This window comes from Somniosus microcephalus, unplaced genomic scaffold (assembly GCF_052327205.1).
Source record: "Somniosus microcephalus isolate GS21.2 unplaced genomic scaffold, FLI_Smic_1.0 unresolved_chr4, whole genome shotgun sequence".
Taxonomy (NCBI): domain Eukaryota; kingdom Metazoa; phylum Chordata; class Chondrichthyes; order Squaliformes; family Somniosidae; genus Somniosus; species Somniosus microcephalus.
Window position 1 is genome coordinate 38,561,435 of NW_028225182.1, and position 25,865 is coordinate 38,587,299.

Genomic DNA, 25,865 nt, shown 5'->3' on the forward strand with positions numbered 1-25,865 from the left:
ACAGACCGTCCCTTTTGTTCTTTCCTCCCCTCGCCCCCCTCTCCCTGCCCCTACACTTGCTTAAAACCCATTACATCTCTAACCATGGCCAGTTCTGATGAAAGGTCATCGACCTGAAACGTTAACTCTGTTTCTCTCTCCACAAACGCTGCCTGACCTGCTTGAGTGTTACTGGCATTCTCTGTTTTATTTCAGATTTCCAGCATCCGCACTATTTTGTTTTTTGAGTTGGGCTGTTTCTGTGGTGGTGTTGGTTCGGGGAGGAATTCTGTCCAGGACACCGGGGAGAACTCCCCTGCTCTTCTTCAAACATTTGACCCCTTGTGACCCCACCTCATTGTTCTTTGATGTAATGTTTTCCTGACTGACCTGTTTGGACACCATTCACACCTTTGATTGCTGTGATTATCTCTCTGCCAAGGTGTGATAAATGGCAGTTCGAAAGATTACCTGTAAACATCTGACATTATTCTCTGACTATATAAGCTGTGTCTTTATGCATCTCTCCACTTCACCTGACGAAGGAGCAGCGCTCCGAAAGCTTGTGACTTCAAATAAAGCTGTTGGACTATAACCTGGTGTTGTGTGACTTCTTACTTCTTCAAATAGTGGCCACAGGATCTTTTACATCCACCTGAGTAGGCAGAATGGGCTACGGTTGAATGACTCCTGCAATAGATGGCACCTCCGACAGTGCAGCACTCCCTTACTGCTATACTGGCGTGTAAGCCTGGATTATGCGTTCGAGTCTTGGAACCCATGGGCCAGAGGGGATAGAGTATGACCAGCCGACATTCTCTGCGGGGCAGCACTCTGAGCTGTAACTGAGACAGGTGGCTGTGGCAAATGGCAGATGTTAACCTACATCTGTATCTCGGCTCTCTGTGGCGCAGTTCCATGGTGTTTGGCATTCCCATGGCAGCTTTAAAGAAAGGAAGACTTGCATTTATACAGCGGCTCTCACGACCACCGGACGTCCCAAATTGCTTTACTGCCAATGAAGTACTTTTGAAGTGGAGTCACTGTTGTAATGTAGGAAAGGTGGCAGCCAATTTGCACACAGCAAGCTCCCACAAACAGCAATATGGTAATGACCAAATAATCTGTTTTTAGTGATGTTGATTGAGGGATAAATATTGGCCCAGGACACCGGGGATAACTCCCCTGCTCTTCTTTGAAATAGTGGCCGTAAGATCATTTACATCCACCTGAGAGGGCAGACAGCGCCTCGGTTTAACGTCTCCGAAAGACGGCACCACCGACAGTGCGGCGCTCCCTCAGTACTGCCCCTCCGACAGTGCGGCGCTCCCTCAGTACTGCCCCTCCGACAGTGCGGCGCTCCCTCAGTACTGCCCCTCCGACAGTGCGGCGCTCCCTCAGTACTGCCCCTCCGACAGTGCGGCGCTCCCTCAGTACTGCCCCTCCGACAGTGCAGCACTCCCACAGTACTGCCCCTCCGACAGTGCGGCGCTCCCTCAGTACTGCCCCTCCGACAGTGCGGGGCTCCCTCAGTGCTGCCCCTCCGACAGTGCGGCGCTCCCTCAGTACTGCCCCACCAGCAGTGCGGCACTCCCTCAGTACTGCCCCTCCGACAGTGCGGCGCTCCCTCAGTACTGCCCCTCCGACAGTGCGGCGCTCCCTCAGTACTGCCCCTCCGACAGTGCGGCGCTCCCTCAGTACTGCCCCTCCGACAGTGCGGCGCTCCCTCAGTACTGCCCCTCCGACAGTGCCGCGCTCCCTCAGTACTGCCCCTCCGACAGTGCGGGGCTCCCTCAGTGCTGCCCCTCCAACAGTGCAGTGCTCCCACAGTACTGCCCCTCCGACAGTGCGGCGCTCCCTCAGTACTGCCCCTCCGACAGTGCGGGGCTCCCTCAGTACTGCCCCTCCGACAGTGCGGCGCTCCCTCAGTACTGCCCCTCTGACAGTGCGGCGCTCCCTCAGTACTGCCCCTCCGACAGTGCGGGGCTCCCTCAGTACTGACCCTCCGACAGTGCGGCACTCCCTCAGTACTGCCCCTCCGACAGTGCGGCGCTCCCTCAGTACTGCCCCTCCGACAGTGCAGCACTCCCACAGTACTGCCCCTCCGACAGTGCTGTGCTCCCTCAGTACTGACCCTCCGACAGTGCGGGGCTCCCTCAGTGCTGCCCCTCCGACAGTGCGGCGCTCCCTCAGTACTGCCCCTCCGACAGTGCGGCGCTCCCTCAGTACTGCCCCTCCGACAGTGCAGTGCTCCCACAGTACTGCCCCTCCGACAGTGCGGCGCTCCCTCAGTACTGCCCCTCCGCCAGTGCCGCGCTCCCTCAGTACTGCCTCTCCGACAGTGCGGCGCTCCCTCAGTACTGCCTCTCCGACAGTGCGGCGCTCCCTCAGTACTGCCCCTCCGACAGTGCAGCGCTCCCTCAGTTCTGCACTGGGAGTGTCAGCCTAGATTTTTGTGCTCAAGCCTCTGGAGTGGGACTTGAACCCACGACCTTCTGACTCAGAGCACTACCCACTGGCTGACACATTTCTTTCATTTCCTTTGACGACGGGGGAAAGGGACAATTTCTCAGGGCAATGCACTCCCGACAGCAGCCGGGGAACTACAATTAACCTGAACCCCCATGGGATTGTGTACCAGATCCTGGTCATTTTGGAAGGTCTGACCTGAGAATGTGTAATTTCCTGTTTTTTTGGTGTTTACATTAGCAGTTCAAGGTTCATATTGCAGTAATAAAAGGGATCCCTGATGTTCGGAATAGCTCTATTACCGGTTGTAATTAAATATTGATTATTATCCATGTTTTGTTTTAGCATCAGAGTATCTGGGCTGGGACCAAAACCTGGGAGGCCCAAGCTTTCCTGAACCTACTGGCAGTCTAAGGGCTGGATTTTGCCATCCCTGGGGAGGCGGGTTTGGAGGCGGGGCTGCCGGGAAAATGGCAGAATTTGGGGGCGGGTGCCCAATACCGGGTCCCGTCTCCTTGGAGGCGGGATGGGATTAAAGCCACTTAACTGCCCGTTAACAGGTAGTTAACAGGCAGAAAATAGGCTTACCACCATTTTGCCCACACGAGTGCGGGCTTCCCGAAGGCTCCGAAACCCGTCAGGGTCACCGAGGCGAGTAGTGGGTCTGCGGGGGTCGGAGGGGTCCAAAAGTGTGCTGTGGAGGTGAGTGATGGGTGCAAGTGTGGAGAGGTGAGTATCTGAGGTAAGTGCAAAGTGGTAGAAAGAGTATACTTACTTTTGTTTCTTCCTGCAGGCTTCAATCAGTGGGTATGCGGAGAGTCTCGCACCTCCGCGGTAGAGATGACAGATGGCCGTTGTATTCTCCAATGCAGCAACCATCTAATTTCTACAAAAGAAAGAGATTTGATGAGGTCTTGAATTCAAGAACTCATCAAACTACAGAGAATGTCAATGTTTGACACCTTCACAGTGTAACATTTGCATATTGAATTCTCATTGGCCCGCAGGCCATCTGTAAGGAATACCTATTATATTCACGTGATCACATGCTGAGTTGTCATTGGCCTGTAGGCATCTGTAAGGGGTCCTGACTCCATCTTGTGCACACGGTGCTGTATTGATTGAGAAAGCTTACAGACCTGATGCTTCATTAAAAGAGTTTAAACTGTAATACTCCGTTGTCCTGCAATTTATTATTTTTGTACAAAGTGTGCAAAACAAGACACACAGAGCTGTCAAACGATGACAATTCACTGTCAAAAATTTTTGACAGATGAAACGTCATACGCCGACGTTCTCTGTAACCGGCTTTCCCTTAATTGGCCTGCTGAGCCCGCTGGGCGGGCTTAACAAGGTCAATCAAGGGAAAATAGCGTGATTTGACCACAAGTCGACAAGCAGCAGTCCCCCCTCCAACGCGCCCCCATTGACAAAATCGCCCCCTAAGTAACCATAGTGCAGCTTAAACTTGAACAAACTTTCCACATGTCTGAACGGCCCGGACCTCCTGTTCACCCGTATTGTCCGTGCAAAAGTTTAGCGCGCAATGCCAACTAATAATTCAGCATCGGTGACACAAGTGCATACAGCATCACGGGATGTAGCCTCTGCTATCTACAACCGAGCCTCCCTTCGTTCCCTTCGTCACTTCTGCGCCAATTCTGTCCTTAACTGATTGGCCAGGCTCTGCAAACAATCACACTGGTCAGTCGGCTGTGTGCATGTGGCTATTCTAGTCTCTGGCAGTGAGACATGCTGTGCAGCACGTAGAGTGCTGTCTTTGGCCACCCGCCCACGCTTCTACAAAAAGAGTTAACCTAGGTTTCCTGCCTCGGAGCATTGGGAACGAACAACAAAGCCTAGAGGCCTCCAAAGCCAAAAAGGTAATTCCAAGCGTGCTTCAAGCTCCTAGACGTCCCCCCCCCCCCCCGCCCCCCATGGGCCTATTGACTCTGTGAGATGTGTGTTTCGCCAGCAATGATTACACTAGATGACCCCTGGGTTGAACTGACAGATTGACTTGTTGAGTTTTTGAAGTGACGGTGATTGTGAGACAAAGGACTGGCTGGAAAGTTTACATTAGTGTTCTGGCGTCTCTCTGGGTGGTTGTAGTGGTGGGACAGGCACCAGTCACATAGAGATTGACCTAATACTACCTCGTGACCCCGGGTCGGTAATGGGGGGGTTCTATTCAATATTATTTATAGACCAGGCAATGTGGCGTCGGGTATACTATCAGCAGAGGTACGAAACATTCCAAGAAATGTGTTTTTGTATTTGACTCTATTTTTTTCCCCTCTTAATAGGAAAGTGCTCAGTTCAAACAATGTGCACTGAGAGCCAGTTCCAAGCATTATTCTGATGCGGGGTGTCAGCTGTGGCTCAGTGGTAGCACTCTCATCTCTTCAGTTGGAAGGCCGTGCGGTTCAAGCTCCCACCCTGCAGACTCGAGCACAAAATCCAGGCTGACACTCTTTTTTTTCAATTTTATTTGTCACATAACCAAATGCAACAAGTGAAATCCAGTCAGTGAAATGCTTTTTCCTTAACGAGCCGAGCGCACCAAGCAGCAAAGGACACTTAGCTGCCTGGTACGCACGGAGCCCGCAAGGACGGCAGCCATCTTCATCGGCACCATCACAATCGGGTCCGCTCTCGCCTCGCTCCGCCTTTCCCGCACTCCTGCCCGACAATCTTCAGCCGCCGTGGTACCGACGTCCCCGGGGCCTGCTTCTCCCTGGCTCTCCTTCCACCCGGTCTGACCTCCGAACCTCCCGCGGTGTCCGACCTTCCAGGGCCTGCTTTTCCCGCCCTCAGTCCGTTGGCTGCCTCCCCTCCTACCGGTTCGACCTCCGAGCCTCCCGCCGAGGAGCTGCCGGCCGCCGTGCTACAGCGGGTTGTCGTGGCCTCCATCGCTGCTTCTGCTGCCTCCCCGCCGACTCGCCGAACCCATCAGCGCCGATGCACAGCGTCTGTAGCGAGAGTGGGCCGACCGACTCAGGGAGAGTGCTTACCCTGCGACCGCTACGGACGCCATCTTGGACCAAACTCCCAGTGCCAGTACTGAGGGAGGCGCTGCACTGTCGGAGGTGCCGTCTTTTGGACGAGACGTTAAACCCGGGGCCCCGTCTGCCCCCTCGGGTGGATGCAAAAGATCCCGTGGCACTACTTCAAAGAAGAGCAGGGGGGAGTTCTCCTCGGTGTCCTGGGGCCAATATTTATCCCTCAACCCAACATCATTAAAATAGATTATCTGGTCATTATCACATTGCTGCTTGTGGGAGAACATAAGAACATAAGAAATAGGAGCAGGAATAGGCCACTTGGCCCCTCGAGCCTGCTCTGCCATTCAATAAGATCATGGTTGATCTTGGGCTCAAAGCCACTTCCCTGCCCACTCCCCATAACCCTTCAATCCCTTACTTTGCAAAAATCTGTCTATCTCCACCTTAAATGTATTTACTGACCCAGCCTCCACAGCTCTCTGGGGCAGAGAATTCCACAGATTTACGACCCTCTGAGAGAAGAAATTCCTCCTCATCTCAGTTCTAAATGGGTGACCCTTTATTCTGAGACTGTGCCCCCGAGTTCTAGATTTCCCCACGAGGGGAAACATCCTCTCTGCATCTACCTTGTCGAGCCCCCTCAGTATCTTATATGTTTCAATAAGATCACCTCTCATTCTTCTAAACTCCAATGAGTATAGGCCCAACCTGCTCAACCTTTCCTCATAAGTCAACCCCCTCATCTCTGGAATTAACTTAGTGAATCGTCTCTGAACTGCCCCAAATTGGCTGCCGCGTTTCCTACATTACAACCGTGACTACACTTCAAAAGTACTGCATTGGCTGTAAAGCCCTTTGGGACGTTGTGAAAAGCGCTCTATAAATGCAAGTCTTTCTATTCTTTTTCTTTGGCTTCACCGCTGTGGTAAGCAAAAATTATATTTTGAAGTTCTTGACTATGGCCTGCCAGAAGGAAGTGAACGGAACTCCATTCAGAGCTTCCAAAGCACGTGACAGAGAAATCCACACAGTGGCGTAAACTCGAGGAACAGCACCTCATCTTCCGATTAGGCACTTTACAGCCTTCCGGACTCAATATCGAGTTCAACAATTTCAGATCATAACCTCGGCCCCCATTACATTTTTGCTTATATTTTATCCACATCTTTGTTTTGGCCCTTCCCCCCACCCCCTTTTTTCTCTCTCCCACATGGCAGCTGTCTCCCATTCTGCCAGAACATTTCACACCTAATCCAGAGCCGTCTTTTGTCTCCACTAGTCCGATCACCATCTCGTCTGGTTTTGAATACCTCTTAATGTCTCTTCACTTCTTTTGTTCTCTCCCAGCCCTGCCTTTCGATCTATTTCATTTCCTTTCCAGTTTTGAAAAAGGGTTTCGACCCGAAACGTCGACTCTAATTTCTCTCCACGGATGTTGCCTGGCCTGCTGAGTTTTTCCAGCATTTTCTGCTGTTATTTCAGGTGGAGTTTCTGTTTGCCCGCTATGGTCGGCACACTCTGCTCTCATAGCGATACAACCTGCGTAACAAAGTTTTTGTTATTATCCGTTCATGGGATGTGGGCGTCGCTGGCAGGGCCGGCATTTATTGCCCATCCCTAATTGCCCTTGAGAAGGTGGTGGTGAGCCGCCTTCTTGAACTGCTGCAGTCCGTGTGGTGAAGGTGCTCCCACAGTGCTGTTAGGGAGGGAGTTCCAGGATTTGGACCCAGCGACGATGAAGGAACAGCCGATATATTTCTAAGTCAGGATGGTGTGTGACTTGGAGGGGAACTTGGAGGTGGTGGTGTTCCCGTGCGCCTGCTGCCCTTGTCCTTCTAGGTGGTAGAGGTCGCGGGTTTGGGAGGTGCTGCCGAAGAAGCCTTGGCGAGTTGCTGCAGTGCATCTTGTAGATGGTACACACTGCAGCCATGGTGCGCCGGTGGTGGAGGGAGTGAATGTTTAAGGTGGTGGATGGGGTGCCAGAGTCCAGAGAGCTTAGAGGCAGGAGGAGAAAGCCAAGGCCTTAGGGGCCCTTATGCACAGGAGCTACTGTTGGTGTTTAACTGGTTAAAACAGTGCAACCCGTCAGCACTGAACACCGGCAAACTTCTCCACTGCATATCCAGCCAGGATAGGAACATAGGAACAGGAGGAGGCCATTTCAGTCCCTCGAGCCTGCTCCGCCATTCAGTGAGATCATGGCTGATCTGTGACCTAACCTGCCTTTGGCCCAATCCCTTAATACCTTTGGTTAACAGAAAGCTATCAATCTCCGATTTAAAATTAACAATTGATCTAGCATCAATTGCCGTTTGCGGAAGAGAGTTCAAAACTTCTGCCACCTTTTGTGTGTAGAAGTGTTTCCTCATTTCACTCCTGAAAGGTCTGGCTCTAATTTTTAGACTGTGCCATTTAGGCGTTGCCTTGCAGGCGTATCTGGAGCTGAATGAGCAAAGTATCAGACCACCCCCCCCCCCACCGACCCCCCCGACCCTCCCTTCCCCCTAGTGACCGGCCTACCCCTTCAGGCTGCATTAATGATCCAGCTGGCTGGTCAATTATCAACAATGCTTTGCAGTACTGCCGATCCGCTTGGCTCACATCCCTGCCAGATATCGACCGCACAACCCGGTCTGGGCCTATAGGTGACTCCAGTCCCACACCAACGTGGTTGAACCATCACTGCCCTGTGCAGTGGCCTTGCGAGCCGCTCAGTTGTGTCAAACCGCTCAAGAAAAAGGCAACAATGGGGATGAGCAATAAACGCCAGCCTTGCCCGCGACGCCCACATCCCAAGAATGAATGGTAAAAAAGGAAGTGCCCACATTCACAAGATTTTTTAATAATATACAGATTTTTTTATTCAACGAAAGCTCAGGACAGGAACAGGAAATGCTTGTGCTGTTTAGAGATATCAGTAAACAACTTTATTATTGAAGCTCTCCATTAACAACAACAACTTGCATTTATATAGCGCCTTTAACATAGTAAAACTACAGAGTGCTGCGGTACAGAAGGATCTGAGGGCCCTCGTACATGAAACATAAAAAGTTAGCAAGTAATTAGGAAGGCAAAGGGAATGTTGGCCTTTATTGCGAGGGGGTTCAGTATAAAAGTAGGGAAGTCTCACTACAACCGTACAGGGTGTTGGCGAGACCACACCTGGAGTACTGCATACAGTTTTGGTCACCTTATTTAAGGAGGGATATACTTGCAATTGAGGCAGTTCAGAGAAGGTTCCCTAGGCTGATTCCCAAGATGAAAGGGTTGTCTTATGAAGAAAGGTTAAGCAGGTTGGGCCTATACTCATTGGAGTTTAGAAGAATGAGAGGTGATCTTATTGAAACATATAGGCCTAGAAATTCAGTTGTTAGCGCCAGCCGCTAGCGCCTTAGGAGGAGGAGAAGTGGGGCGCTAAGCGGCTAGCGCCCGGGCGCGGCGCGATCTGCGCCTCTCGCGAACTTCACTCAAGATTTAGCGGCGGCGCAAAACCGCAGCGCCCGCTCAGCTGCGCGCGCAGATCCTGACGTCATTTCATGGTGCAACGCCCTTGGTGCGCCCCGAACCGGAACTTCAGTGGCGCCGCCCTTCTGTGCGCCTGGCGCCCCCAGCGACTGGTAGAGGGGAACGGTTCCCAGTCACTGCGGGGCGCGGGGGGGCGCAATTTAAAGGGGACTCCTCCTGCGTTATAAGTGGCAGCCATTTTGTGCCAATCTTGTGTGAGACGGATATTTGGAGAGAGACAAAGGGGGAGAGCTTTCTGCTTTGACTCAGCGCTCGCACAGGTACTTCTGGCTTCAGGCCAGAGCTTTGCTCTTGGATTTAACTTTCAGTGCCATAGCCTTGAGTCGCCACATATAATGGGGGCTGCAATAGGTGGAAATGTTGGGCTTCTCCATTGCATTCAAAGGGCTCAGAGACGCCGTGAGAGAGTGCCAGTCATGGTCAGACGGAGAAGGGCCAACAGGCGTCGGCACAGGAGGCCTTACCCACCCAGGGTATACCGCCAGCAGTTCTCATATCTGAACATGTCTGAGGAGCAGTGTGTTCGGAGGCTGCGATTCAGAAGGGAGGTGGTCACTGAGATCTGCCACCTGCTTCGCAGAGATCTGCAGCCACAGCTGAGGAGCAGGACGTTTCTGTCGGTGGCAGTGAAGGTGACGGTGGCTCTCAACTTCTATGCCACCGGCTCCTTCCAATCCGCTACTGGGGACATTGCCAACATCTCCCAGTTCGCGGTACATTGCTGCATCCGCCAGGTGACCAATGCCCTTTTCAGAAGGGGATGTCAGTACATCTTCCCCATGACCCTGGACAAGCAGCAAGAGCGTGCAATGGGATTTGGAAGAATAGCGGCCTTCTCCATGGTCCTGGGCGTAGAACTGATGAACCAGCAATGGTCAGGCCTTGCTTCAGGGCTGCAGTGTGCAGGGTGTGCCAGCCAAACAAATCGACCCTCCCCCTTTAAGAGCTGACCGGCGCCAGCGTGTCTGCCTTCAATCAGCAACTCGCCGCACCTGCGCTGCGCCCGCCCTCAGTGGTAGCACCTCGGCTCGCCGGCTTAGCGCCTTATGATAGTCGTGCACCGCCTGCTTTAGCGCAGCAGCAACCTCTTGGGGCGATGCAACTCAATTTCGGCGAAGGTGGCGCTAAGTTGCGCCGGGCGCTAAATTTAGCGAACGCCTGGCTGTAGCGCCCCAAACGTGGCGATACTGAATTTCTAGGCCATAAGATTCTGAGGGGGCTTGACAGGGTAGATGCTGAGAGGATGTTTCCCCTCGTGGGGGAATCTAGAACTAGGGGCACAGTTTCAGGATAAAGGGCCGCCCATTTAAAACGGAGATGAGGAGGAATTTCTTCTCTCAGAGGGTTGTGAATCTTTGGAATTCTCTACCCCAGAGAGCTGTGGAGGCGGAGTCATTGAATATAATCAAGGCGGAGATAGACAGACATTTGAGCTACAGGGGAGTCAAGGGTTATGGGGAGCGGGCAGGGAAGTGGAGTTGAGGCCAAGATCAGATCAGCCATGCTCACATTGAATGGTGGAGCAGGCTCAAGGGGCCGAATGGCCTACTCCTGCTCCTATTTCTTATGTTCTTATGTAGGATGTCCCAAAAGCGCTTTACAGCCAATGAAGTACTTTTGAAGTGTAGTCACTGTTGTAGGAAAAACGGCAGCCAATTTGCGCACAGCAAGCTCCCACAAACAGCAATGTGATAATGACCAGATACTCTGTTTTTAGTGATGTTGACTGAGGGATAAATATTGGCCCCAGGACACCGGGGAGAACGCCCCTGCTCTTCTTTGAAATAGTGCAGCGGGATCGTTTACGTCCACCTGAGAGAGCAGACGGGGCCTCTGTTTAACATCTCATCTGAAAGACGGCACCTCCGACAGTGCAGCGCTCCCTCAGTACTGCACTGGGAGCGTCAGCCTAGATTTGTGCGCCTGGATGAGTGCAGCTCCAACAACACTCAAGAAGCTCGACACCATCCAGGACAAAGCAGCCCACTTGATTGGCACCCCATCCACCACCTTAAACATTCGCTCCCTCCACCACTGGCGCATCTTGTAGATGGTACACACTGCAGCCACTCGCCAAGGCTTCTTCGGCAGCTCCTCCCAAACCCGCGACCTCTTCCACCTAGAAGGACAAGGGCAGCAGACGCACGGGAACACCACCACCTCCAAGTTCCCCTCCAAGTCACACACCATCCTGACTTGGAAATATATCAGCCGATCCTTCATCGTCGCTGGGTCAAAATCCTGGAACTCCCTCCCTAACAGCACTTTGGGAGCACCTTCACCACATGGACTGCAGCGGTTCAAGAAGGCGGCTCACCACCACCTTCTCAAGGGCAATTAGGGATGGGCAATAAATGCTGGCCTTGCCAATGACGCCCACGTCCCAGGAACGAATAAAAGAAAACGAGCATCTGTTTGGCACTGTGAGGTTTCCACAAGTAATGTAATGCTTACCACAAGGCGGTTCTTTGATTCTGTTCGGTTTCTGCTGCTTGGATCTTTTCCCCTGACTAATTTAGCTGAATCTACACCTTTCTTCGGGAGATTTAGGGTTCGGGTTAGATTTCGGGTTAGGCATATGCTTAGGGTTCGATTTAAGGGTTGGTTTAAATTTAGGGTGGTTTAGGGTCACAGTTAGATTAATGATGGTTAAGGGTTAGGGTTAGCGAAAGGGTTAGATTTATGGTTGGGGTTCGATTTAACGTTAGGGTTAGAATTATCCTGGTTTAGTCACAGTTAGATTAATGATGGTTTAGGGTTAGGGTTTGATTTAAGGTTAGGTTTAGATTTAAGGTTAGGGTTCGATTTAGGGTGCTTTAGAATCACAGTTAGATTAATGATGGTTCAGGGTTAGGGTTCGATTTAAGGTTAGGGTTAGATTTAAGGTTAGGGTTTGATTTAGGGTGCTTTAGAATCACAGTTAGATTAATGATGGTTTAGGGTTAGGGTTCGATTTATCCTGGTTTAGTCACAGTTAGATTAATGATGGTTTAGGGTTAGTTTTAGGGTTAGGGTTGGATTAGGGTTTGATTAATGGTTAGGGTTATGGTGGTTTAGGTTTAGAGTTAACGATATTTTCTCAGTAATTAAACTTTTTAAATTTCCAAAATAAGGTTGTAAACAATTTTTGAAAAAAATGGCACAATTCACAATAACACGCTGCCCCCCATAGTTGATAAGCCTGCCGACGCTTACTATCGAGGATTACACTTAAAGAATTCTCATTTGGTTGAGGTACCAAAGGGTGCCTAGTGCCCTTGAATCTGAGATCCTGCATCAACCAGCACCTTCGGCAGAGGAGAGAGTAAATCTTCTTCTTGGGCAGTCCCTCGGAACCGAGGATGACTTGCTTCCACACTAAAAATGAGTTCTCAGGTGACTGATGAGTCCAATGCGGGACCTACAGTCTCTGTCACAGGTGGGGCAGACGGTGGTTGAAGGGACGGCTGGTGGGGTGCTTGGGTTGACGTGCGCTCCTTGCGCTGCTTGCGCTTGGCTTCCGCTTGCTCCCGGCGAAGAGACTCGAGGTGTTCGGCGCCTTCCCGGATGCTTCTCCTCCACTTTGTGCAGTCTTGGGCCAGGGTTTCCCAGGTGTTGGTGGGGATGTTGCGCTTTTGCAAGGAGGTTTTGAGGGTGTCCTTGAAGCGTTTCCTCTGCCCACCTGAGGCTCTCTTGCCGCGTCGGAGCTCCGAGTAGAGCGCTTGTTTTGGGAGTCTCGTATCGGGCATGTGGACGATGTGGCCCATCCATCAGAGCTGATTGAGCGTGGTCAAAGCTTCGATGCTGGGGATGTTGGCCTGAGTGAGAACACTTACGTTGGTGCACCTATCCTGTCAATGGATTTGCAGGATCTTGCGGAGGCAGCGTTTGTAGTACCTCTCCAGTACTTTGAGGTGCCTGCTGTACATGGTCCATGTCTCTGAGGCATACAGCAGGGCGGGTATCACTGCTGCTCTGTAGACCATGAGTTTGGTGCCGGGTTTGAGGTCCTGGTCTTCAAACACTCTCTTCCTCAGGCGACTGAAGGCTGCACTGGCACACTGAAGGCGGTGTTGGACTTCGTCATCGACGTCTGCCCTTGTTGACAGTAAGCTCCCGAGGTATGGAAAGTGGTCCACGTTGTCCAAGGCCTTGTCGTGGATTTTGATAATCGGGGGGCAGCACTGTGTGGTGGGGGCAGGTTGGTAGAGGACCTTTGTCTTACAGATGTTTAGTGTAAGGCCTATGCTCTTGTACGCTTCAGTGAAGGTGTTGATGATGGTTTGGAGTTCGATCTCCGAGTGTACGCAGACGCAAGTGTTGTCTGCGTACTGTAATTCAATGACAGAGAGTAAATAGGAGGTACGGGATGGGTGCGGGGTGGGGGGGGTGGTGAAATAACAAAAAAAGTTGTGAATCTTTGCAAAAACCCAGCACTCGGGAGGTTAAATATCTGCAAACAGATCCTAGGAAGTATGTCCTTTGTCGCTGTAAGCTGGCCGTTGTCCAGTAGGTATCACACACACGTACTACACCACAGGCTCCGCTTTCAATACTTGTAAGCAAACAAAGCTGTAATGGGATTAACCTTTAACCCTGGGTGAGCCACGCTATCTTGAGTTGACAATCACAGGCGCCGTGTTTTGTTGACTGACGCCTGGGACAATTGCGGCGGTGGAATGCTGTGCATTTGGAGCGCGGCTAGAGGATTCTTGACAATGATTCGGACCGCAGACACCCAATACAATACAATACACTCACACGTGGCGACTGTCTTTCCTGTCCCCACGTGTGGAATGAACTTTAAGAGATAAGAGCCGCCCACCTTTGTCTTCAAAATTTCCCAGTTGTTGAAAAGCTTAATGTATTTAACATGCTTCGCTCCGCTCAAGTAATTAGGTGGAGGGATAAGGGAACTTACTATTTATATGGAAGGAAAATAGCTGTTTCAGAAGTATCAGCAAAGGATTGGAATCAACTCAGAGAAGAAAACAAGGTAGGAAGTCACTCTGTGGTATTTATCTATCGGTCTATCTATATTTTATGAGAAGAATTTGCACAGGGCACCCTTCCTATCCACAAACCTGACTTCCTGTTGTCACGATTTTTGGTCACATTTACGTGTCAACATTTACAATTGTAAATCACTATGTCAACACTTTTTGCATTGTCACTTGTCACAATGTACTTCCAGGCTCTGGACAGTAGGTGGCTCTGCAGAGTAAGTTTCTGAAATCTGTCTTCCCACCTCTATCGCCATCTTGTTGGGAAAGAAAAGTTATATTTGTCTGCTGACCGTGCGCAATTTACAACTGATATATTGAAAGTCTTGCTTAAGCACACAGGTCCTATACACATTCACTTTGCTTCCTGTGGTTAGGATTTTTCAATCATTCTTTCAGCGCCAACACTTTTGCTGTCACACCTTGTTGATTGGCTCAATGCAAGGTCATCTACGAGGCACAAGTCAGGAGTGTGGTGGAATACTCTCCACTTCCCTGGATGAGTGCAGCTCCAACAACACTCAAGAAGCTTGACACCATCCAGGGCAAAGTAGCCCGCTTGATTGGCACCCCATCCACCACCCTAAACATTCACTCCCTCCACCACCGGCGCACCGTGGCTGCAGTGTGTACTGACATGAATCTTGTCATTTGTGTGGAAATGACTTATGAAATGATACTGGGCGGCCTGTTGGCGGCGCTGTCCAGGGAGAGTATAAATACTCGGGCATGGGCCCAGCTTGCTCAGGACATTCTTTAACAGGAACTAGTGAAGGACACAACTAGATTGCCATGTTGAAAAACAGTTGATTAAAGCCATGTTTAATACTGAGACCAAGTGCCTCGTAGTTTTCTTACATCAAGTACCATCTACAAGATGCACTGCAGCAACTCGCCAAGGCTTCTTCGGCAGCACCTCCCAAACCTGCAACCTCCTCCACCTAGAAGGACAAGGGCAGCAGGCGCATGGGAACACCACCACCCCCAAGTTTCCCTCGAAGTCACACACCATCCTGACTTCGAAGTATATCGCCGATCCTTCATCGTCGCTGGGTCAAAATCCTGGAACTCCCTCCCTAACAGCACTGTGGGAGCACCTTCACCACACGGACTGCAGCGGTTCAAGAAGGCGGCTCACCACCACCTTCTCAAGGATGGGCAATAAATGCCGGCCTGGCCAGCGACGCCCACATCCCAGGAACAAATTTTTTAAAAATAGCAAAGCAAATCAGAACGGAAGAGGTAGGGAATGTATGAATCAAAAGCAAGCTAAGCAACTGAGGAGAAACGATTCCTGAAAACAACCAATCCTGAATGACCAGTCAGGAGAACCCACCCTAATATGAAAAAAAATGCTTTAAAAATCAAAGCAATCAAACCACGCAAAAGGATTTGGAAAATTGTCATCCACTGCTCATTTAACATAGTAATAACGGCTCTTATCTATTGGAGCCTGGTATCATAGACTTGTGGCTAACACCACCCAAGGTTCCTCTATTGACAGTTAGAAAGCAAAGGAAAAAGGGTTATCAAGAACCTTATATCGGGAGAAACTGTTTCCACTGACAGGAGAGTCGAGAACCAGAAGACACGGATTGAAGATAATTGGCATAAAATCCAGGGGGGGAGTGACGAGTAGTTTTTTTACGCAGCGAGTTGTGATCTGGAACGCGCTGCCTGAAAGGGCGGTGGAAGCAGATTCAACAGTAACTTTCAAAAGGGAATTGGATAATTACTTAAAAAGGAGACATTTGGAGGGCTATGGGGGAAAGAGCAGGGGTAAGTGGGACTAATTGGAGAGTTCTTTCAAAGAGCCGGCACAGGCACGATGGGCTGAATGGCCTCCTCCTCTGCCGTACGATTCTATAGGAACATATCTGTTTTTCTCAGTGGAAAAGTCGAAGAAGATTTCAGATTATTTTTCCAAGAGATTTCAACCTAGCGGGAAGATAAATCTGAAAGATTGGATCGCTCCCGATTGGCTGCTATCCACATCAATCACATTAAACCCCGCCCCTCTTCATTTTAGTTGGAAATTCAAGTTAAAAAAATTCTCTTCTGAATGTTTATGGAAATTTATGTTTGTTAGAGACTGTATAAGTAGTCGAACAATACAACAGTGACTACTCTTCAAAAGTACTTCATAAGAACTTAAGATCGTAAAAAATAGGAGCAGGAGTCGGCCATACGGCCCCTCGAGCCTGCTCCGCCATTCAATAAGATCAGGGCTGATCTTCTACCTCAACTCCACTTTTCCGCCTGATCCCCATATCCCTTGATTCCCCGAGAGTCCAAAAATCTATTGATCTCAGCCTTGAATATACTCAACGGCTCAGCATCCACAGCCCTCTGGGGCAGGGAATTCCAAAGATTCACAACCCTCTGAGTGAAGAAATTCCTCCTCATCTCAGTCCTAAATGGCCGACCCCTTATCCTGAGACTGTGCCCCCTAGTTCTAGACTCTCCAGCCAGGGGAAACACCCTCTCGGCATCCACCCTGACAAAACCTCTCAGAAGCTTGTATGTTTCAATGAGATTGCCTCTCATTCTTCTAAACTTATGCACAGCCACTAATGCAGGACTTCATTTTGAATATTAATCAATTGATTAATATCTGTTCTGTATCTATTGGATTTTGAATTTTTTTTAAACGTGAGCTGCTGACATCTTCAGATGTCCTGGCTATGAGAAATTATTAAGCCCAACACTGCAAGGGAGTTGGAATCGACTCAATTTCTCCTGATAAGACAACCCTCTCGTCCCAGGAATCAATCGTATGAACCTTCATTGCACCGCCTCTAAGGCAAGTGTATCCTTCCTCGGATCAGGAGAGCAAAATTTTGCACGGTACTCCAGGTGTGGTCTCACCAAAGCCCCTGTACAATTGTAAATAAAAACAGACAATGCTGGAGATACTCAGCAGGTCAGGCAGCATCTGTGAAGAGAGAAACAGAGTTAACGTTTCAGGTCGATGACCTTTCGTCAGAACTGGAAAAAAGCAGGTAATGGAACAGATTTTTAAGCAAGTGTAGGGGCTGGGAAAGGGGGGGAGGGAATGAAAGAACAAAAGGGAAGGTCTGTGATAGGATAGAAGGCAGGAGAGGTTAAGAGACATTAAGAGATATTCAAGGCGAGAGGAGATGGTAATGGGACAGGTTAAGAAACAAAGGATGGCTCTAGATGAAGTGTAAATTGCGCTGGCAGAGTGAAAGACAGCTGCCATGTGGGAGAGAAGAACAGAAGGCACAAACAGTGTGGATAAAAAATATATATATGATAGGGGCCGAGGTTATGGTCTGAAATTGTTGAATTCTATGTTGAGTCCAGAAGGCTGTAAAGTGCCTAATCGAAAGATGAGGTGCTGTTCCTCGAGCTTACGTTGAGCTTCAGTGGAACTGTAGGAATTGACGAATTCCTAACTAATAACTGAGGTCGACTCAGGAGATCAATCAACAAGTCTTCAATGTAAGACTAAACAAATTCAAACAGCTTGCTGAGATCGATACAGGAGAGCAATCAAACAGGTCTTTACTCAACGGAGGTTCCACGAGGACTGCCTGGGCAGCCCCGTGGATTGCGTCGTGACGTCATCGCGTTTTCCCGCACTTCGGTGGTCACGTAACTTGTGACGTGACATCATCGCGTTTACCCGCGCTCTTAAAGGGGCCACGCCCCGTACATACAAACACTATATACAAAACACATTAATGTCTAACACAATGGTACCGGCTTAGGCTGGTGTTAGAACATCGTTAAAAGGAATTATGTACAGTTGCCCAGAGTCACTCAGTGGCTCCGCCACAGAACAATGCAAGAGGCCGAGGACGGTGAGGTCTGAGTGGGAGTGGAGCGGAGAATTAAAGTGACAGGCGACCGGAAGCTCGGGGTCCCCCTTACGGTCCCCCTGTACAATTGTAGCAAGACTTCCTTACTCTTATACTCCAACCCCTTGGCGATAAAGGCCAACATGCCATTTGCCTTCCTAATTGCTTGCAGTACCTGCGTGCTAACTCTCTGTGTTTCCTGTACGAGGACACATTGGCTGTAAAGTGCTTTGGGACGTCCCGAGGTCGTGAAAGGCGCTGTATAGCAGTTCAGTTCCAATTCTCCTGTGTCCCCTGACTCACAAGGCTGCTAGACTCTGCCTTCCCACCACTGCCACATGCCGTCCTCCCTTTTCTGTAACACATTCTCTAACTGTTTTTCCCTGTCACATTCTGTTGATAACATCTCTATTGTTAGAACACAGCCACAGGAGATCTGCGCCAAGCACTCTCGCATTTTTTCTGCCCATCACACGTCAGATGTAACACACCTACGACTGGAAATTTCTGTCGCACTCTTACCAAATTTGTCCCACCACAATTTTAATTTCTTCCACCCGCTTGGTCGATATGCAGATTTATCAATCCCGGCTGAAATTCAGTTCCTTGGTGTCATATTTGACCCTGAAATGAGCTTCCGACCACATATCCTCGCCATACCTAAGACTGCCTATTTCCACCTCCGTAACATCTCCCGACTCTGCCCCGCCTCAGCTCATCTGCTACTGAAACCCTCACTAATGCCTTTCTTACCTCTAGACTTGTCTATTCCAACGCATTCCTGGCTGGCCACCCACGTTCCACCCTACGTAAACTTGAGGTCATCAAAAACTCTGCTGCCGGTGTCTTAACTCGCACCAAGTCCCATTCACCCATCACCCCTGTGCTCGCTGACCTACATTGGCTCCCAGTTAAGCAACGCCTTGATTTTAAAATTCTCATCATTTTCAAATCCCTTCAAGGCCTCGCCCCTCCTTATCTCTGTAATCTCCTCCAGCCCCACAACCCCTACAAGATATCTGCGCTCCTCTAATTCTGGCCACTTGAGCATCCCTGATTTTATTCGCTCCACCATTGCCGGTCGTGCCTTCAGCTACCAAGGCCCTAAGCTCTGGAATTCCCTCCCTAAACCTGTCCGTCTCGCGACCTCTTTTTCCTCCTTTAAGAAGCTCCTTAAAACCAACCTCTTTGACCAAGCTTTTGGTCACCTGCCCTAATTTACCCTAATGTGGCTCGGTGTCAGACTTTGTTTGAAGGGTGGCCCTTTTAGAACTGAGATGAGGAGGAATTTCTTCTCTCAGAGGGTCGTAAATCTGTGGAATTCTCTGCCCAAGAGAGCCGTGGAGGCTGGGTCATTAAATACATTTAAGGTGGAGATAGACAGATTTTTGCAAGATAAGGGAGTGAAGGGTTATGGGGAGCGGGCAGGGAAGTGGCTTTGAGCCCAAGATCAGCCATGATCTTATTGAATGGCGGAGCAGGCTCGAGGGGCCAAGTGGCCGATTCCTGATCCTATTTCTTATGTTCTTATAATGCTCCTGTGAAGGGCCTTGGGACGTATTACTAAGTTAAAGGCGCTACATAAATGCAACTTGTTTTTGTTAAGTTTCTCTCACCAAAGGTTGATATTCCAGGTTGGTAAATTTACCCAGTAACTTCTTCAGCCAACAGAGTGATAGCTTGGAGGAAATTCTCTACTATAAGCCCAGGCTTTTGAGACAGGCTGAGATTTCCAAGGGAAAAAAATGTTAATGAAGGTACAGGAAACTGTCGATTTACCAGCACCTAAATAACTGGAAATCTCTGTTAACCGGCAAAATTCAGGAGTAGGTTCAGGTAAGTTTTACTTCATATTAGTGGCCGTTCCTGGATCTTGTGGCCAGGTTCCTGCACCTGTTGCTAAGCAACAGGGAAGCCTGGATTTGTTGCTGTGTACGGAGTTCTCGTACCTTTTACCATACCTCTCTGTAATCCGGACTTTTTGATAAACCGGCACCACGCCGGTCCCGTTGGTGCTGGATAAAAAAGAGTTTCCTGTACTAAAAGATATAAAAGACAACGTTATAGCTAAGAAAGACTTGCATTTATATAGCGCTTTATCGTCAATGAAGTGCTTTTGAAGTGTGTTCACTGTTGCAATGTGGGAAACATGGCAGCCGATTTGCGCACAGCAAGATCCCACAAAACAGCATTGTGATAATAACCAGACAATCTGTTATTGTGATGTTGATTGAGGGATATATATTGGCCAGGACACCGGGGATAAACCCCCTGCTCTTCCTCGAAATAGTACCATGGGATCTTTTACGCCCACCTGAGAGAGTAGACGGGGCCTCGGTTTAATGTCTCATCCAAAAGACAGCACCTCTGACAGTGCAGCACTCCCTCAGTACTGTACAGGAGTCTCAGCCCAGCTCCAACAACAAATGTGAGGAGCTCATATACTTCTTTGTCACTAAGATTGAGACCATCTGTTCAGCTACCTCTGCCACTTCCCTTCCTTCCCCCAGCCCATCGGGCCAAACTTCCTCCGAGGTTCCACCCCTGCCCTGGCCCTGAGCTTGCATCTTTCTCTATTTTCTCTCCTATCTCCCCTTATGCCCTCTCCAAGCTCATCTTGTCCTTGAGACCCACCTCCTGTTCCCTCGACCTTATTCCCACTAAACTGCTGACCACCCAACTTCTCTTCTGGCCCCCCATGTTAACTGATATTGCTAACGGTTCTCTCTCCTCAGGTACTGTCCCACTCTCCTTCATAAGAACATAAGAACATAAGAAATAGGAGCAGGAGTAGGCCAATCGGCCCCTCGAGCCTGCTCCGCCATTCAATAAGATCATGGCTGATCTGATCCTAACCGCCAATCCACTATCACAGAACCATCTCCTGAATCTAACAGAATTAGACACATGAAATAGGAGCAGGATCAGGCTACACGGCCCCTGGGCCCGCTCCACTACCCACAGGGTCATGACTGATCCGAACCTAGACTCATGTCCAAATTCCTGCCCGCTCCCCGTAACCCTTAATTCCCTTTACTTCTTGGAAACTGTCTATTTCTGTTTTAAATTTATGTAATGATGTAGCTTCTACAGCTTTTTGGGGCAGCATATTCCATGGACCTACCACCCTCTGAGTGAAGTAGTTCCTCCTCATCTCAGTTTTGAAAGAGCAGCCCCTTATTCTAAGACTATGCCCCCTAGTTCTAGTTTCACCCATCATCGGGAACATCCTCCCTGCATCCACCCGATCCAACCCCTTCACAATCTTATATGTTTCAATAAGATCGCCTCTCATTCTTCTGAACTCCAATGAGTAGAGTCCCAATCTACTCAACCTCTCCTCATATGTCCATCCCCTTATCCCGGGATTAACCGAGTGAACCTTCTTTGTACTGACTCGAGAGCAAGTATGTCCTTTCTTAAGTATGGACACCAAAACTGTATGCAGTCAAATCTGCCATCATCACCCCCTCCTCAGAAAACCAACCCTTGACCCCTTCGTCCTTGCAAACTACAGCCCCATCTCCAACCTCCTCTCCAAAGTCCTTGAATGTGCTGTCGCCTCCCAAATCTGTGCCCAACGTTCCCGGAACTCCATGTTTGAATCCCTGCAATCAGGTTTCCGCCCCTGCCACAGTACCGAAACAGCTCTTATCAAAGTCACAAATTTCATCCTACGTGACTGAGACAGTGGTAAACTATCCCTCCTCGTCATTCTCGACCGGAGGATGTTTCCCCTGGCTGGGGAGTCTCGAACCAGGGGTCACAGTCTCAGAATAAGGGGTCGGCCATTTAGGACTGAGATGAGGAGAAATTTCTTCACTCAGAGGGCGGTGAATCTTTGGAATTCTCGATCCCAGAGGGCTGTGGAGGCTCAGTCGTTGAGTATATTCAAGGCAGAGATCGATAGATTTTTGGATATTAAGGGAATCAAGGGATAGTGCAGGAAAGTGGAGTTGACGTAGAAGATCAGCCATGATCTTGTTGAATGGTGGAGCAAGCTCGAGGGGACGAATGGCCGACTCCTGCTCCTATTTGTTATGTTCTTATGTTCGACCCGTCTGCAGCCTTTGACACGGTTGACCACACCATCCTCCTCCGACGCCTCTCCACCGTCGTCCAGCTGGGTAGGACTGCACTCGCCTGTTTCCATTCTTATCTATCCAGTCGCAGCCAGAGAATCTCCTGCAACGGCTTCTCTTCCCGTTCCCGCACCGTTACCTCTGACGTCCCCCAAAGATTTATCCTTGGCCCCCTCCTATTTCTCATCTACATCCTCGGCGACATCACCCGAAAACACCGCGTCACTTTCCACATGTACGCTGATCACACCCAGCTCTACCTCACCAACAACTCCCTTGACCCCTCCACGGTCTCTAAATTGGCTAGCCGCTTGTCCGACATCCAGTACTGGATGAGCAGAAATTTCCTCCAACTAAATATTGGGAAGATCCCCGCCACAATCTTCGTTCCCTAGCCACCGACTCCATCCCTCTTCTTGGCAACTGTCTGAGGCTGAACCAGACTGTTCGCGACTTTGGTGTTGCATTTGACCCCGAGATAAGCTTCCTACCACATATCCGCGCCATCACTAAGACCGCCTATTTCCACCTCTGTAACATCGCCCAACTCCGCCCCTGCCTCAGCTCATCTGTTGCTGAAACCCTCATCCATGCCTTTGTAACTTCTAGACTTGACTATTCCAATGCGCTCCTGGCTGGCCTCCCAGCTTCCACCCTCCGTAATGTTTCTGGAGATTTATGTTTGTTAGAGACTGTATAAGTGGTCAAACATGGGCATGGGCCTTACACTAAACATCCGTAAGACAAAGGTCCTCTACCAACCTGCCCCCGCCACACAGTGCTGCCCCCCGATTATCAAAATCCACGACAAGGCCTTGGACAACGTGGACCACTTTCTCTACCTCGGGAGCCTACTGTCAACAAGGGCAGATGTCGACGACGAAGTCCAACACCGCCTTCAGTGTGCCAGTGCAGCCTTCGGTCGCCTGAGGAAGAGAGTGTTTGAAGACCAGGACCTCAAATCTGGCACTAAGCTCATGGTCTACAGGGCAGCAGTGATACCTGCCCTGCTGTATGCCTCAGAGACATGGACCATGTACAGCAGGCACCTCAAAGCACTGGAGAGGTACCACCAACACTGCCTCCGCAAGATCCTGCAAATCCATTGGCAGGATAGGCGCACCAACATCAGTGTTGTTGCTCAGGCCAACATCCCCAGCATCAAAGCTTTGACCACGCTCAATCAGCTCCGATGGACGGGACACATTGTCCGCATGCCCGATACGAGACTCCCAAAACAAGCGCTCTACTCGGAGCTCTGGCATGGCAAGAGAGCCCCAGGTGGGCAGAGGAAACGCTTCAAGGACACCCTCAAAACCTCCTTGAAAAAGTGTAACATCCCCACCGATACCTGGGAATCCCTGGCCCAAGACCGCACAAAGTGGAGGAGAAGCATCCGGGAAGGCGCCGAACACCTCGAGTCTCTTCGCCAGGAGCAAGCGGAAGCCAAGCACAGGCAGCGCAAGGAGCGCACGTCAACCCAAGCACCCCACCCACCCGCCCCCTTCAACCACCGTCTGCCCCACCTGTGACAGAGACTGTAGGTCCCGCATTGGACTCGTCAGTCACCTGCCAACTCATTTTTAATGTGGAAGCAAGTCATCCTCGGTTCCGAGGGACTGCCTAAGAAGAAGAAGAGTCAAACATTACAACAGTGACTACTCTTCAAAAGTAGTTCATTGGCTGTAAAGTGCTTTGGGACGTCCTGAGGTTATGGAAGGTGCTGTACAGCAGTTCAGTTCCAATTCTCCTGTGCACCCTGGCTCACGAGCCTGCTAGACTCTGCCTTCCCAGTGCTACCACATGCTGTCCACCCTTTCCTGTAACACATTCTCTGTCTATCTTTCCCTGTCACATTCTGTTGATAACACCTCTATTGTTAGAAAACAGCCACAGGAGATCTGCGTCAAGCACTCTTACATTTTTCTGCCCATCACATGTCAGCTGTAACACACCTACCAGTGGAAATTTCTCTGGAATGCTTTCCAAATTTGTCCCGCCACGGTTTTAATTTCTTCCACCTGATTGGTCGATGTGCAGATTTATTAATCACGGCTGAAATTCGATTGATGTTTCTTTCACCATCGGTTGATATTCCAGGTTAGTGAACTTACCCGGTAATTTGCTCAGCCAATAATCTCAACTACTAGCCCAGGCTTTTGAGAGAGCCTCAGGCTTCCAAGGGAAAAATGTGTTAATGAATGTACTAAAAGATAGAAAGACTTGCATTTCTATAGCGCCTTTCACGACCTCAAAACACCCCAAAGCGCTTTACAGCCAATGAAGTACTTTTGAAGTGTAGTCACTGTTGTAATGTCAGAAACGCGGCAGCCAATTTGTGCACAGCAAGGTCCCACAAACAGCCATGTGACAATGACCAGATAATCTGTTTTTTCAGTGATGTTGATTGAGGGATAAATATCGGCCAAGACACCGGGGATAACTCCGCTGCTCTTCTTCGGAATAGTGGCCATGGGATCTGTTACGTTCACCCGAGAGGGCAGACGGGACCTCGGTATAACGTCTCATCCGAAAGACGGCACCTCCGCCAGTGCGGTGCTCCCTCAGCACAGCATCGGAGTGTCAGCCTAGATTTTTGTGCTCAAGTCTCTGGACTGGGACTATGAACCCACAATCTTCTGACTCATGGGCGAGCATGCTACCCACTGAGCCACAGCTGACACGTAAAAGACAATGGCCCAGTAATTCCTCTCCCAACGCGTGAGTACGGACGGGGTACTCACGCGTGTGCCCGGAGGAATTGCCGGTTTTCAGCATGCACAGCGCATGTGGGGAAAACCGGCATTTCCTCTCCTCTGACCCAAGGGGTTAAGAGGCTGAACGCGTGCGCGCAGGAGTCTGCGCGTGCGACTTGGATTTCCTTTATTTTTAGAGAGTTGTGCATGTGTAAAGGCCTCCGGTTTTTACGCATTGAAAAAACACACGTAAGTACTTAGTTTTACAGGTAAGTGGTCTATTAATACAATTTATTAAAAAAATTTCCACAGGTTTATTATTTTTAAAGAATTTACAGTAAGGTAAGTTTAGTTTTAGCCCTGATTTTTTTATATAATAATATTTTTCAAATTTTAAAATTATTGTTTAAAATAGTTTTTTTTACAGTTATTTATGGTTCATTTAAGTAGTGCAATGTTTTTTTTAAATTTTCTTTCAAGTTTAAGTAGTGTTTTGGGGCCAGGAGTTTTCATGAGTTTGACAGCTCTCACTCTCAAACTCATGAATGAACTTTTGCAACCTCCCATTGGTTGCCCTGTGCTCACGTGATCCCAGCCGGCTCATCGCACTAAGTACGCCGCTGGGTCACGCACGCACAGCGCGGCAGGACCTCAAGCGGGCCAGTGAGAGGAAATGCAATGCGGGCCAGGATTAAAATGTCAGCGCGCCGGGTAAGTGCACATCGGGGGCTTGCACGCGCGGCAAGCTCCCGAACCTAATTTCAGGGCCAAAGTTATAGCTAAGTTTAATGCTTGTGAAATATGTCTTTTATGTGTTGGAAACCTCATTTAGAGCCCTCGATATTTGCTTTTTGTCACAAAGTATTATATAAACAAAAAGGGAGTTAATCACAGCAATGTGCTTGACTCTTAACTGCCCTCTGAAATGGCCTAGCAAGCCAGTCAGTTGTAACAAACTGCTACAAGAAACAATAGTAAGAATAAAACCGGACGGACCACCCGGCATCGACCTCGGCATCGGCTTCGGACACGATAAAGGCACACCCAGCCCAGTCGACTCTGCAAAGTCCTCCTCACTAACATCTGGGGAACTATGCCAAAATTGGGAGAGCTGTCCCACAGACTAGTCAAGCAATAGCCTGACATCGTCATACTCACGGAATCATTTGTTGTTGTCTCATAGAATCATTTTACCTTTTAGCCAATGTCCCAGACATCACCATCCCTGGGTATGCCTTGTCCCACCTGCAGGACAGGCCCACCAGAGGTGGCGGCACAGTGGTATACGGTCGTGAGGGAGTGG

General features: G+C 49.7%; 1 protein-coding gene across 3 annotated transcripts in view; it reads left to right on the plus strand.

Annotated features, from left to right (window-relative positions):
- The first annotated feature begins 4,233 nt into the window (after window positions 1–4,233).
- Window positions 4,234–25,865, plus strand: part of epoa (erythropoietin a) — a 136,915-nt gene continuing 115,283 nt past the window's right edge. The window contains exon 1 of one of the 3 annotated variants that reach the window (XM_085977339.1): window positions 4,234–4,331. The gene's annotated coding sequence lies outside the window, so the exon portion shown is untranslated. Of the gene's footprint in view, window positions 4,332–13,665; window positions 13,954–25,168; window positions 25,274–25,865 lie in introns of those variants that run through there. The other 2 variants (XM_085977338.1, XM_085977337.1) reach the window with 2 other exon arrangements.